This window comes from Musca vetustissima, unplaced genomic scaffold (genome assembly GCF_032173495.1).
Source record: "Musca vetustissima isolate MV318-11 ecotype Yass unplaced genomic scaffold, APGP_CSIRO_Mvet_v1 utg7613, whole genome shotgun sequence".
Classification (NCBI taxonomy): domain Eukaryota; kingdom Metazoa; phylum Arthropoda; class Insecta; order Diptera; family Muscidae; genus Musca; species Musca vetustissima.
The window spans coordinates 101,067-113,968 of NW_026873409.1; the positions used below are offsets into that span (position 1 = coordinate 101,067).

Below are 12,902 nucleotides of genomic sequence, written 5' to 3' on the forward strand. Positions count from 1 at the left end.
TAATTACTTATACATAAGTGTATTTTTTATTTATATTGATCTACAGTTTTATATGGAGAACTGTATAAACATATATTTTCTTTTTTTACTTTTGCTATTATTTTTGTAAGATACATCATCGTGATATCCCTATATTAAATTCAGACATTTATATATTGAGCCATGGAAATCCATGAATATAGAATCTACGCCGATTCGAGCTCGAAGGGGTGAGGGATTTTGATTTTGGTATTTGAATTGTTTTTTTATGCATAGTAACGTAAAATAATGGGGAAATCACCAGATGGTGTTTCCAAGATATTTCAGTATTCTTTTTGACAATTATATTTCATAAAAATTAGAAATAAAACGTTAACTTAGTGTTTATTATGCATAAGTAACTAGTATTAAGTAATATAAGATATAGACCTGAATTGTTTCATAAACATTCCTTAATAAATGTTTTGTTTAAGTTCGAATAATCCAGAAAAGGAATAAGGTAATGTAAGCAATATTAACGTTGGGGGTATTTATCTACCGTGAAGCCCATATGGGGTTTCGGATAGAAATCCAAGGGTACCCAAATACCAGCTAGGGGTACCAATTTATGACAACAACAAACTTAAGTACAACAATCAACATAATATTGTTTAATTGTATGCTGCCCATTGCACCTCCTCGCCGATAGAGCTTTAGCCGGAGCCAACATATATGAATGCCAATATCACCTTGGTAGATGTAGAGGTCGCACCAATACACATACATCTATAACAAAGTGAGCACGTATTAAATTTAGAATCGATTTAGTAATACTTTATAATCATTACATTCTATAATGTATCCATAATAATCGAGAAATTAATATAATTGAACAAAAAGTTAAATTATTAAAGGCATTATAAGAGATACATTACATAATATATCCAAAAGGTAACGAGAGGGTAATTTCAATTGAAAGAAAAATTAACCTACTCGTTTCTCAAAGGATACGATAAGGTAATGACATGTTTTTCTCTTTACTTGATTTTTATTTTCGAATTTCCGTTATCTGCCAACGCCCTCATGTTGGTGTATAAATTTATCAGTTTTGTATATGTCATGCACCAATAAAGACGTAGTTTTCAAAATTGGGTGGAAAATGAGAAAAATCAATAAAATCGGTTAAAAAATGGACGACTTATACACTTTTTGTATTGATTCTATGCATATTCTCTAAAGGAAATACGGGTCTATTTCGTTGCCTTTTGTCTGTTACAAACATAATATGGAAACGAGGAAACGGTATAGACCCATAGTTCCTTTAGAGAATATGCATAGAATCAATACAAAAATGTGTATAAGTCGTCAATTTTTTAACCGATTTTTTTATTTCTCTTAACATAATATACACCAAGGTCGAACGGCGGCGACTAAATGATATTCTGTATATCAATCAATTGTGCTAAACAAATTTCCAATACCAATTGAACCTACATTATTACATATACAATTACAATAAAGGGTTATTCAGTTCCTGTTAACCACGAAGTCAGGCTCTAACGAACTTTCCTTGAGGCGGTATCGCTGGTAACGTAAGTTCTTCGATTTGTTACAAGAGACATTTGGGTATGAAAGGTTTTTTTTGTAAAGAATCTTTAAATAGCTTCTGGAGTATCAAAAAACAAAAAAAAAAAAACTAAGGGAACTAACAAGGATCAGTGGCGAGATCCGAAACCATAGTCTTCCCTGTCTTACCCCGGACAATTTCATACTTTCCCCAATAATTTCCCCAATTTTTATAAAAACAACACACTTGATAATTTGTGGTGGCAAGATATGGTGTACAACTTTTGAAAAAGCGAGATTTGCTGTCACTTTCCTAAATTTCTCTAGTTTGGTGAAATTCATGAAAAAATTACTGTTCATTAAAATAGTGAATGCTAATAAAAACCCAGTAAGGCAAGTAGTAAAGTCAGTCGGGGCCGACTATATGATACCCTTCTCCACTTTCGGAAAGTAGTAAAGTCAGGCGGGGCCGACTATATGATACCCTTCACCACTTTCGGTATATCCAACATGTGAAACCTAAAAGACGTCGAATTTTTTTTTAAGACCAACTTCTAGGTTATTCTAACTCCAGTACGTTGTGAAAAGTTTGTGTCAGTTTTGTGTAAAATCGGACTACACCATTTGCATTAAATCGGACGAAAATATATATGGGAGCTATATCTAAAACTGGAACGATTTTCAGGAAACTTAACATACATCATTCTTGACTTAATTCAATACGCTATGCCAAATTTCGTGCAAATCGAAAGATATATAGGGACTTTGTACACCATTTACATAAAATCGGACGAAAATATATATGGAAGCTATATCTAAATCTGGACCGATTTTCAGAAAACTTAACACACATCATTCTAAACCTAATTTAGTGCACTGTGCCAAATTTCGTTCAAATCGAAAGATATATAGGGACTTCGGTACACCATATACATTAAATCGGACGAAAATATATATGGGAGCTATATCTAAATCTGGACCGATTTTCAAGAAACTTAACACACATCATTCTAGAGCTAATTCAATACGCTGTGCCAAATTTCGTGCAAATCGAAATATATATAGGGACGTTGGTACACCATTTACATAAAATCGGACGAAAATATATATGGGGGCTAGATCTAAATCTGGACCGATTCTCAGGAAACTTAACACACATCATTCTAGAGCTAATTCATTAAGCTATGCCAAATTTCGTGCAAATCGAAAGATATATAGGGACTTTGGTATACCATTTACATAAAATCGGACGAAAATATATATGGGAGCTATATCTAAATCTGAACCGATTTTTCCCTATTTCAATAGGGTTCGCCCTTGGGCCAAACAAATAAGCTGTGCCAAATTTCATCCAATTCGGATCATAAATGCGACCTGTACTTTGTTCACAATTTAACATGGACAGACAGACGGACGGACGGACATGCATAGATCGTCTTAAAAAGTGATTCTATGCATATTCTCAAAAGGAACCATGTGTCTATCTCGTTTCCTTTTGCCTGTTACAAACATATGCACAGAGACATAATACCCTGTACCACAGAGTGGTGAAGGATATAAAAAATAAGCAAAAATAAGAGTTTTATAATCAAGAGTTATATTGTAATTGATATTTTAATTAATTAGGAAAATCTTGCATGACTGAGAAAACGTACAAAGAAATTTAAAATTTCGTGCTGCAATGGTATTTAACGCAATTACAGATAATAACAAGTGATATACTGACAGGTACTTGAAATAAAAATATAGGGAACATACCAAAAATTTTACCTATACTGACATTTCAACAAACCGATTATGGTTCTAAATGATGGTCATAGACCCCATGTTTCTTTGGACCAAATTTGTTTCAAAAAATTTTGATTTCATCCAAACTTTGTCCACCTTATTATATCTTCCAAAATTAGTTCAAGTTCGAACATGGGGAATATCGGTCCACTCCTTCTGGTACCTCCCACACAGGGGCTAGGCCTAAATGCGGGTTACAGTTCATAAATATGAATATATATGAGGTTAATTATCGAACCTTTTCTAGTTCTAGTTTTTTCGTATCTTCCGCAGATGAAATTACACAGAGTCTTAAACACAAACACGGAACAAATCATATAAATCTCTATATATATATATATATATATAAATTACGTGTATGTTCGTGATCGCTGAACTCAAAAACTACTGCACCGATTTTGACCAAATTGTATGTACCGGCGCCATGGGGCGTGAGGGGTGTTTCTGTGTAGTTTTAAGTTCATCAGATGGCGCAATATTTAATTTAATAGCGAATTAAAGGCAATTTATAGGGTATTTGTTACTACTTTTAATGTACCTAAAATCAGGACCAAAGAAAAGGAGAAACCAACACATGACATATACCCCACACGATATCTGAATCATTGACTGAAACATGAACGTATTCTAAATAGGAATCGAAACCAGCTATATTTGTGAAAAAATTTTCAATACATATACATACGTTGTTATGTTTAGGATATAGCAAGATGTCCATTTAAAATGTTCAATAAAATAAACTACAAATGATTACAAATACCTCTACAATTTAGCTAGCTATGGAATTACGTGTATGTTCGTGATCGCTAAGCACAAAAGATTGGGTGCTTAATCGACGATACGTTTTTCGGCACCGATTCATATATAACCTGTTTTCGTGAAAAGCGCGTGGGAGTCAAACGAAAAAAAATATATTAAAATGATATATACACTGTATAGCAGCTCATCAATTGAGAACCGCGGAACCGATTTGACTAAAAATGTATTTTTGTAATTGAAGTGGGAAGATTTTTATGAAGGAAATTTTTAAGAAAAATACGCGAAAATCTTGAAAAAACATATTTTGAAAGAACGGCAGGACCGATATGCGTACCATTATGTGGGACATATACTATACCGACAATTTACAGAGAAGTTCCTTACCCTACATGAAATACCGCATTAAATGCAATTTATAGGGTATTGGTTACTTCTTTCAAAGTACCTAAACTCAGACTATGCAAAATATGGACCAAAGAAAAGGAGACTTAAAAACGCACAATAATGGCGATCCAATTTTTTCTATGTTATAAAACCAACACATGGTATATACCCCACACGATATCTGAATCATTGGCTGAAACTTTAACGTATTCTAAATAGGAATCGAAACCAGCTATATTTGTGAAAAATGTCAATACATATACACACGTTGTTATGTTTAATATATATTAAAATGTCCATTTAAAATTTTCAATAATTGCTACAAAGATTACAAATACGTCAACAATTTAGCTAGCTATGGAAGGTCCATATTTTCCATAGTTTGATTTTAGGTACTTTGAAAGTTGTAACAAATACCCTATAAATTGGCTTTAATTCGGTATTTCATGTAGGGCATGAAACTTCTCTGTAAATTCTGTTTTTTTAAAGATTTGTGCGTATTTTTCTCAAAAAATTTTTTTTTAATAAAAACCTCCCTACTTCATGCACAGATAACTGAAAGCAAATTTTAGCCAAATCGGTCACGCCGTTCTCAAATCGATACGTTTCTTGCATAATTTTTATACCCTAAAAGTTTGTAACGCCGCGAAATATTGGTCCTAGACCCACCTTTAAGTATACCGATCGTCATATCTCAACTAGCTGAGTCGATCTGGACATGTGTGATACAGGCCACAGTTATGGACCAATCTTCACGAAATTTTGCATGTAGGATGGGTTCTGGCCAATGAAGACCACTATTGTTTTTGGAAAAGATCGGTTAATGTTTAGGGGATGAAATGGACCAAAAACTTTATTTTTGTCGGTTTTTCTGGTCGCTACAGAGGCCGCAATTATTTCCCAAACACCGCGAATTTTTGCATGGAGAAGGGGATCGGGCCAAAGAATAAGCATGCCTGTTTTGATAAAGATCGGTCAATAATTAGCGGGTCAAATGGACCCTAACTTTTGTGTGAAAAATTACAAAATTTGTATTCTATAGCGTTTATATTTACCACTGAAGGACATAGACCCGAGAAGTTGATAGTATATCCAAGAGGCGTGGTTGACCTTTGAACTGATACCAATTATATGGTCGTGTACACTCAGATGTGAGAGTTACACTTAAATATTTACAGGTGCTTATGTATTTATATTATATTTAGTAACCTATTACCACACTGGAGGGCGGAAATATAGCGCTGATCGCTTTGATATGTTCCATGAGGTTGCAGTCTGGTCAAGGACAACGCCTAAAATGTTAGGTGATGATCAGATAATATTTTTCGGGTGAAGTGGACCGAAAACTTAATTATTTGTACTTTTCGAGTCGAAAGCCGAACATCACAACACAACCCACGGTAAAGGGAATCTGGACAAGTAATTAGAGGTGCTGTACTGATTATTAGTAACATTTGCTGACCTCTAGCCAGTCAAAAGTGTGCAAATATCGCGAAATATTGCCCAATCTCAGAATATAAAACCACAGAAAGTTAGATTTTCATGGAAGTTGTGTAGGGTATCGTATGGCCGCTCACTGGTTATAAGTAGATTTAAACCAGTGAGCGGAGCAGTATAGTCGGACGGGACCGACCATACGATACCCTACACAACTACCACGGAACTCAAATTTCTGCGGATGTATATTCCGAGCCTGGGCAATATTTCGTGATATTTGCACCCTCTTGACCGATTAGAGGTAAACAGCATCTCTTCCTCACACTGACATATTTTCCGAATATTACGAGTATTCAGTACAGCTATTGTCCAGATTCCCTTCACCAAGGGTTGTGTTGTGTTGTCCGGCATTTGTGGTCTATAGATCGACTCGAAAATGACACAAAAAATTATTCCACTTTATTCCAAAATTATCTTATCAGCACCGAAAATTATAGGCGTTGTCCTTGACCATAACTGGAACCTCATGGAACATTTCGAAGCGATCAGCGCTATAGTTCCGCTCTCAAGAGTGATAACGGGTTACTAAATAATATACGAATACGGAGATACCTGTAAATTTTTATGTGTAACTCCCACATCCGAGCACATACAACCTCTTGGATATAATATAAACTTCTCGGGTCTTTGTCCTTCAGGGGTAAATATATACGCCCCAGAATACAATTTTTGTCATTTTTCACACAAAAGTCAGGGTCCAATTGACCCGCTAAATGTTGACCGATCTTTATGAAAACAGGCATGCTTATTCATTGGCCTGACCCCCTTCACCACCCATTTCACGATGTTCGGGCCATTACTGCGGCCTCTGGAGCGACCAGAAAAACCGACAAAAATTTAGTATTTGGTCCATTTCATCCCCTGAATATTAACCGATCTTTCCCAAAAACAATAGGGGGTTTCGTTGGCTAGAACACATCCTACATGCAAAATTTCGTGAAGATTGGTCCATAACTGTGGCCTGTATCGTGTTTACAAATTATAATGGAGAGATGGACGAACACACATGTCTAGATCGACTCAGCTAGTCGAGATATGATGATCGGTATACTTAAAGGTGGGTCTAGGAGCAATATTTCGCGGCGTTACAAACGTTTGGGGCTGCACAAAGCTATAATACCCTGACAACATAGTTGTGTAGGGTATAATTAATTTTACTTCAATTTGATAAGTTATTATTCTCTTCGTTTCACTCCCACGCGCTATTCCCAAAAACAAGTTATGTATGAATTGGTGTCGGAATACTTAACGTCAATAAGCACCCAATCTCTAATCAGGCAAAACGCAACGAAGAGATATAGCGCGCCAGCTGTCGCGCCGTCAGTCGGAATAAATCATTGTGGCTGTACATTACCCGTTCGTTACCATCGATTACTTTTTTCCCACTGGGTTATATTCTCTTTTTTCTCTTGTGGTCAGTCATTTTTGATGATGATCTCTCAGTTACGTTCTCACACACTTAATCTCACATTAGTTCTGTTCATCACTGGCCTATAGCTACAAACTACTGACTTACTACTGACCATGTCATTCTCAAGGACAAGCATATGTTAAATGTCAATATGAAAATGCATTGTGTTGGGAATAGTCGGTCAATAGTATTGGTGTCAATGTCAGTAGTAAGTCAGTATGGATTTACTATATACATTTTTTACAGGATATGTATACACATGTATACTTACTGTTGGGACTAACAGTGTATTCAGATTTAAGATAGTAGAATATATGAGTACTCAAAAAAGTTTGTTAATAGGTTGAATAACAAAGAATTTAGTTATTACTACTTTTTGGCTTCTCAATGTCATAATTTGCAATTACCTTCCTCAACCTAACACAGAATTAATTTATCTGACATCTAATTTCAAAAAATTAGAAACAGTGACTTTTCGTGCAGGCTGGACTTTTGTTTCCTCCACAATGAGCTACAATACAAAAAATGTAAGGAAACTAACAAGGATCAGTGGCGAGATCCGAAACTATAGTCTTCCCTGCCTTACCCCTTGGCGGACAATGTCATACTTTCCCCAATAGTAAAAAAATAAGCAAAAGTAAGAGTTTTATAAACCAGAGCTATATTGTAGTTTGATATTTTAATTAATTAGGAAAACCTTGCATGGCTGAAAAGGCTGAGAAAACGTACAAAGAAATTTAAAAAGTCGTTGGATGCAGTGCTACAATGGTATTTAACGCACTAGAAATTTGAAGGATATGTGCCTAGTACGGTACAATAGGATGAATAATTCTGCTTCCTCTTAAAAGATAAAAACGAATTTAAACCCACAAATCAGTGATGTGACTGTGCTGCGGAATTTTATCGAAAATAGTTTTGCAAAATTTCATATAGGTTGTCTTATATGGCGAAACAGTTTGTTTTTCCTATAATTTGGCATATGGCAAATCCATATGATTAATGATATAATGGTGAGAACAGTGCATTTAAATATCAAAAAAAAAAAATCTATTACAGATGTAAAACGATGTGTGGCCAATGCAAAACCCACAATAAAAGTCGATGTAGTTCAAGAAGCATGGGCCTAAATAACAAAACAGCGATGCAAGATAAAACTATTTATTTGCGCAATTTAATTGGAAAAAATTAAGTTTTTTCTGAACAGTTTAGAACTTACAACTTAACTGCGCTACTATTTTAATGAACACATCTGTATATACTTTACGGGGTCTCATGTGAATATTTTGATGCGTTGCAAACGGAATGACAAATTTAATCTGCACTCCACCTTATCCTCAAGGAATTGAAGAAATGCCACTAAATCCAGAATAAAATCGCTGTGCCGTTATTTTATTTTAATCCCCCTCAGATATACAGGCATGTCCCAGAAATGAATTCCGATGGAAATTGGAATTGATAGTTATATATAGGGAATATATTCACTCCGAAATTATATAGTTCGGAGAAGTTGTCAGCGAGTTACTGAATATGTCTAAAATGTTATTACAATTATCGCAAGGGATAAATGGAGGAATGCCTTTTTTGTTGACACTGTAGGTCAAATATGGAGCAATTGTATAAAATTTTAGCTTTGCTTTGATATCTGAATGATGCGGTATGAGTTTTATTGTCACACAATATGGAGAGCCTTAAATGAAAATTTGCTGTATGGACGAATTCCGAGTGGAAACAAATCAAAAGTTCCTAAAATGTTCTAAAATCAGTCTTTTAAACAATGAATGCTATATCCACAGGATGTGTAGCAGCCAATGGTGGAGGTTTACACGTTTGCTTAAATTTAAAATTTAATGTACAACCTATGGAAAAAAAATCTCCCACTGTATTTCAATCGTTTTGCTATTAGACACCAATCGAAACAGCTGACTCGTGGTGCCATTAACAATAACAACAACACCAAAGCAAAACACAAACAAATCAAAAACCGGCATTTATGCTTAGGCTAACAACCGAACAACCAAATCAAACGCCAATTATTTCCAATGTGAACGCCAGCAAACAAGTGAAGCGGAGTTGTGTCGCCGAGTGGCAAAGCGTGTTAGATGCTAAGCTAGTCATACTCGTTGTGATCGTTGTTGTTAGTACGAGAGCCGTAGACAATTGACGTGCGAGAGGAATGCAGGTATGTACTTCATAGATACATGGGTTCATAGAGCTGAGCTTGTACTGAGTCTAGGTTTGAGGCAGCACGAAACCTGTATTCGGAGCACTGTGTGAGAGTTTTCACGTTTCACGGGTCTCTGTCTCGGCGTCGTCGGCCAAAGTAATGGTTGGTTGGTTAGTCGGTTGTAGATTGTTATGTGATTTGCTAGAGAAAACGTTTGAGCCATGGCTTAAACTCTGACGCATTCAGTTTTGATTTAAGTTCGGTACGGTGCGGTACAACGACACGGAAAATAATTGTCTATTTTCGTTAACGTAAATTACGATAAATTTGCATTTTTGTGTGTTATCTTTTATTGTTTTGATTGTCTCTGCTTTCTTGGTGATTATTTCTTTTGTTTTATGATTTTACGAATTTGTCGCTTCTAGTTGGTCGATAGGTAGGTAGGTAAAGTCTCTCAGCATTGTTAATATGTTTTATACTTAGCTCCGAGTACGCGTCGGTTTGGCGGTGTTACGGTTTTCGAAAGTTAACGTGTCCGGACTATAAAATTGCACATTGTGCTTCTTATCCATCAACGAATTTATTTTATCATTTTTTCCAACATTTATTTAGAAAGATACCAACATACAAAGTGAAATATCAAAAAAAAACAACAACAAAAAGTGTATGCTTGTTCAATTGAGATTAGGAAAAGGGTAATAAATTGTCCCGAAATTCCAAACAAACCAGAAACAAAAATCATCAAAAATCTTAAAACGTGCTGGATTTATTTTTATCGTCGAGAAATACCACCAATCAGTTAAAGCCGAAGCTTGTTTAATTTAAATTAAAGCAGAGATAACGATATCAACAGAAAACAGAAAATTCAATTCCCCCACGTTTCATTAGCATTCAATGAATTAAATTTTACTGTTATTTTGCGCTGAAAACAAGGTGAGTAAAAATAATTCATTCACACAGAATTTGTAATTGGTGAAATAAGTGAGTTATTTAGTTGAGAAAAATATCAGATTTTTTATATCACTTTCATATCTGACGAACCGGGTATTATTATTCGGTTAGCTTGTTATGCTTGCAGACAAAATCGCTAACAGCTTCAGGAAATGACCCACTGATGAATGCAGCGCAATATATTTATTTTGAACTGATGTTTGGCAACAGTAGAGGAAGAAGAAGAGAAAACCCCCCAACAAAACATACGATTAAAACAAACGAAGATGAAGATTAATTAACCAGTTTTAAACCAAACATTTTCGAGTGACTCAGGGGTATTGCCGCTGCCCTTGCATTGATCATTTTGCAGATATTTCAAATTTTAGGGGCTAGTTATTATGTTTGGCACAGTAGGGGGTAATTTATGAGTATTTTTTAGAGCTTAATTCACTGTGCTTGTAGTTTTGGTTATCATTTCTAAATATAATTATTGTATATTAGCACTTTATAAATGCAATATGGATCCTATTAATGCTTCACAAAATGATAAGACAATATCGTATTAACACTAGAAAGACGGGATATATCTATATACCTATATTGCCTAAAATCGGTCAAAATGACCTCATTCTGAAAGAATTTTTATTGTGTAAACAACATTTTTTTAACTAATTTTTTAATATTTTTTACATTATTTACAATCATACAAAACGTTGTTATTATTTGTTTTCGGTGGTAGGGCTCTCGAGTTTCCCCTTTTGAAAAATAAGAGCGCGGACAAAATGCTCGAAAAAGAGGAAGTCTTTACTCTAAGAGTGAAATCGACTGGAAATATAACATTTATTTTTCCCGATTTGTATGTTAGTTTGTGTTTCTAGAGCAACAAACGGGTTTCGATGTTGTTGTACTGATCTGGTCATATAAGAAATTTACTTTATACAATAATAAAAGTAGTTTGATTATTTAATATTTCACAAAAGGTCAAAATGACCGCTTTTAGGCAATATAGGTATAGCACATGTGAATACGGGGAATGAAAGAGGGGAGGAAGCAGCTACTATGGTTAATAAACGTAGTTCTATGTGGTACAAAAAGTCACCAAATTTTAAGAAGCTGGATCATAATATACAAAATTGTTTTTGTACTTGAAATTGAAAAACGGTCAAAATGACTGCCTTCGGCAATTTAGTGTTAATATTCTTTCGAAGAATAAAAAATTCTACGCCAAATTCCACTGCAAGTTTCAAAACAAACTATATATTTGAATTGATGGGCATGATAAAATGGTATCTTTTGGGAAAAATGGGTAAAAACTAGTAATAAGTGCGATTTTAACCCCAAAATGAGTTTTTGTTTTTTGTTTTAAGGATTTTAACGTTTAGGTTGATTTTTGAGTTTTAGTCTATTCTGAGACTTATAGTAAAACTTTATGGCGAACATTTCTGTAGAATATTCTGAGCTCCTTAACCCCGTTTTGAATGAGTTTTCAATCACTTCTAGAAAAGAGGACCGAAAAGACCCCTTCAAAATGTCGGTTTAGGGTTAAAGTTGTATACCAAAATATTCCTCGGTATTTTATCAGTAATATTGCCGAAGACACTATATACCTAAAATGCACGGATTTCATGAAACCATAATCCGAAAATTATCAAAATTCTTGAAAAGGGGGAATAATGACCGCCTTTAAATGTTACCTCCCACGTAAACTTTCAAAACGCCGATACACGTGTCTTCTTTTTTAACCCCTCCTTCATAATTTGTTGGAATTTCCCGGTAATTATTTTTTATGTTGCACAGTGTTATGATTACCGTATGAGTGATCCCGCGATATATTTCCATCCGTAATATAAGGAATATTTAAAGGCGATGAATGTTTCGGCATGGTACAATGGGATAGGAACAGTTATGGAAAGAGGAAAAAGTCAACAGGTGTCATGTCCGATGAATACGGCGGTTGTAACATGACAGTTTGTTTTCATGGTGCAACATGAAAAATAAGGTTTTCCACAATTGAATTTGTCAAACAGTGAAAATTTCCAATGTCCTTACGCATCTTATTTATTTTTTCGAATAGTAAAAAATCGAAGAGCACAACAAAACACGACTAACCTTTTTATCCAGCGTGATGTGCATTGAAAATTTCTTCAATCGATTATAAACTTTATACGGGGATTATGTTATTCCGTTGCCCACTGAAAATTTAAAAATTTTCCTTCCTTAAATAAACATGTTAAATTCGTATATGTTTATTAAAATAAATAATATTTCTATGGAAAGACAAAAATAACCGTGAAAATGCATTTAAGCTGATGACAATATTCATCGAGATCACCAAAAATATATAAGTTCATTACTTTTATTTTTTTGCGTATACATTTCAGTAAAATATTTCAGATTCGAACTCATTACATTTGACCTATACATCTACATACCTACCCTTCT

General features: G+C 34.6%; 1 long non-coding RNA gene across 1 annotated transcript in view; it reads left to right on the top strand.

The window, feature by feature from the left end:
- The first annotated feature begins 10,395 nt into the window (after positions 1-10,395).
- LOC133325050 (uncharacterized) overlaps positions 10,396-12,902 on the top strand; it is a 28,249-nt gene continuing 25,742 nt past the window's right edge. The window contains exon 1 of the long non-coding RNA XR_009754150.1: positions 10,396-10,460. This is a non-coding gene — a long non-coding RNA (uncharacterized LOC133325050). The remainder of the gene's footprint in view (positions 10,461-12,902) is intronic.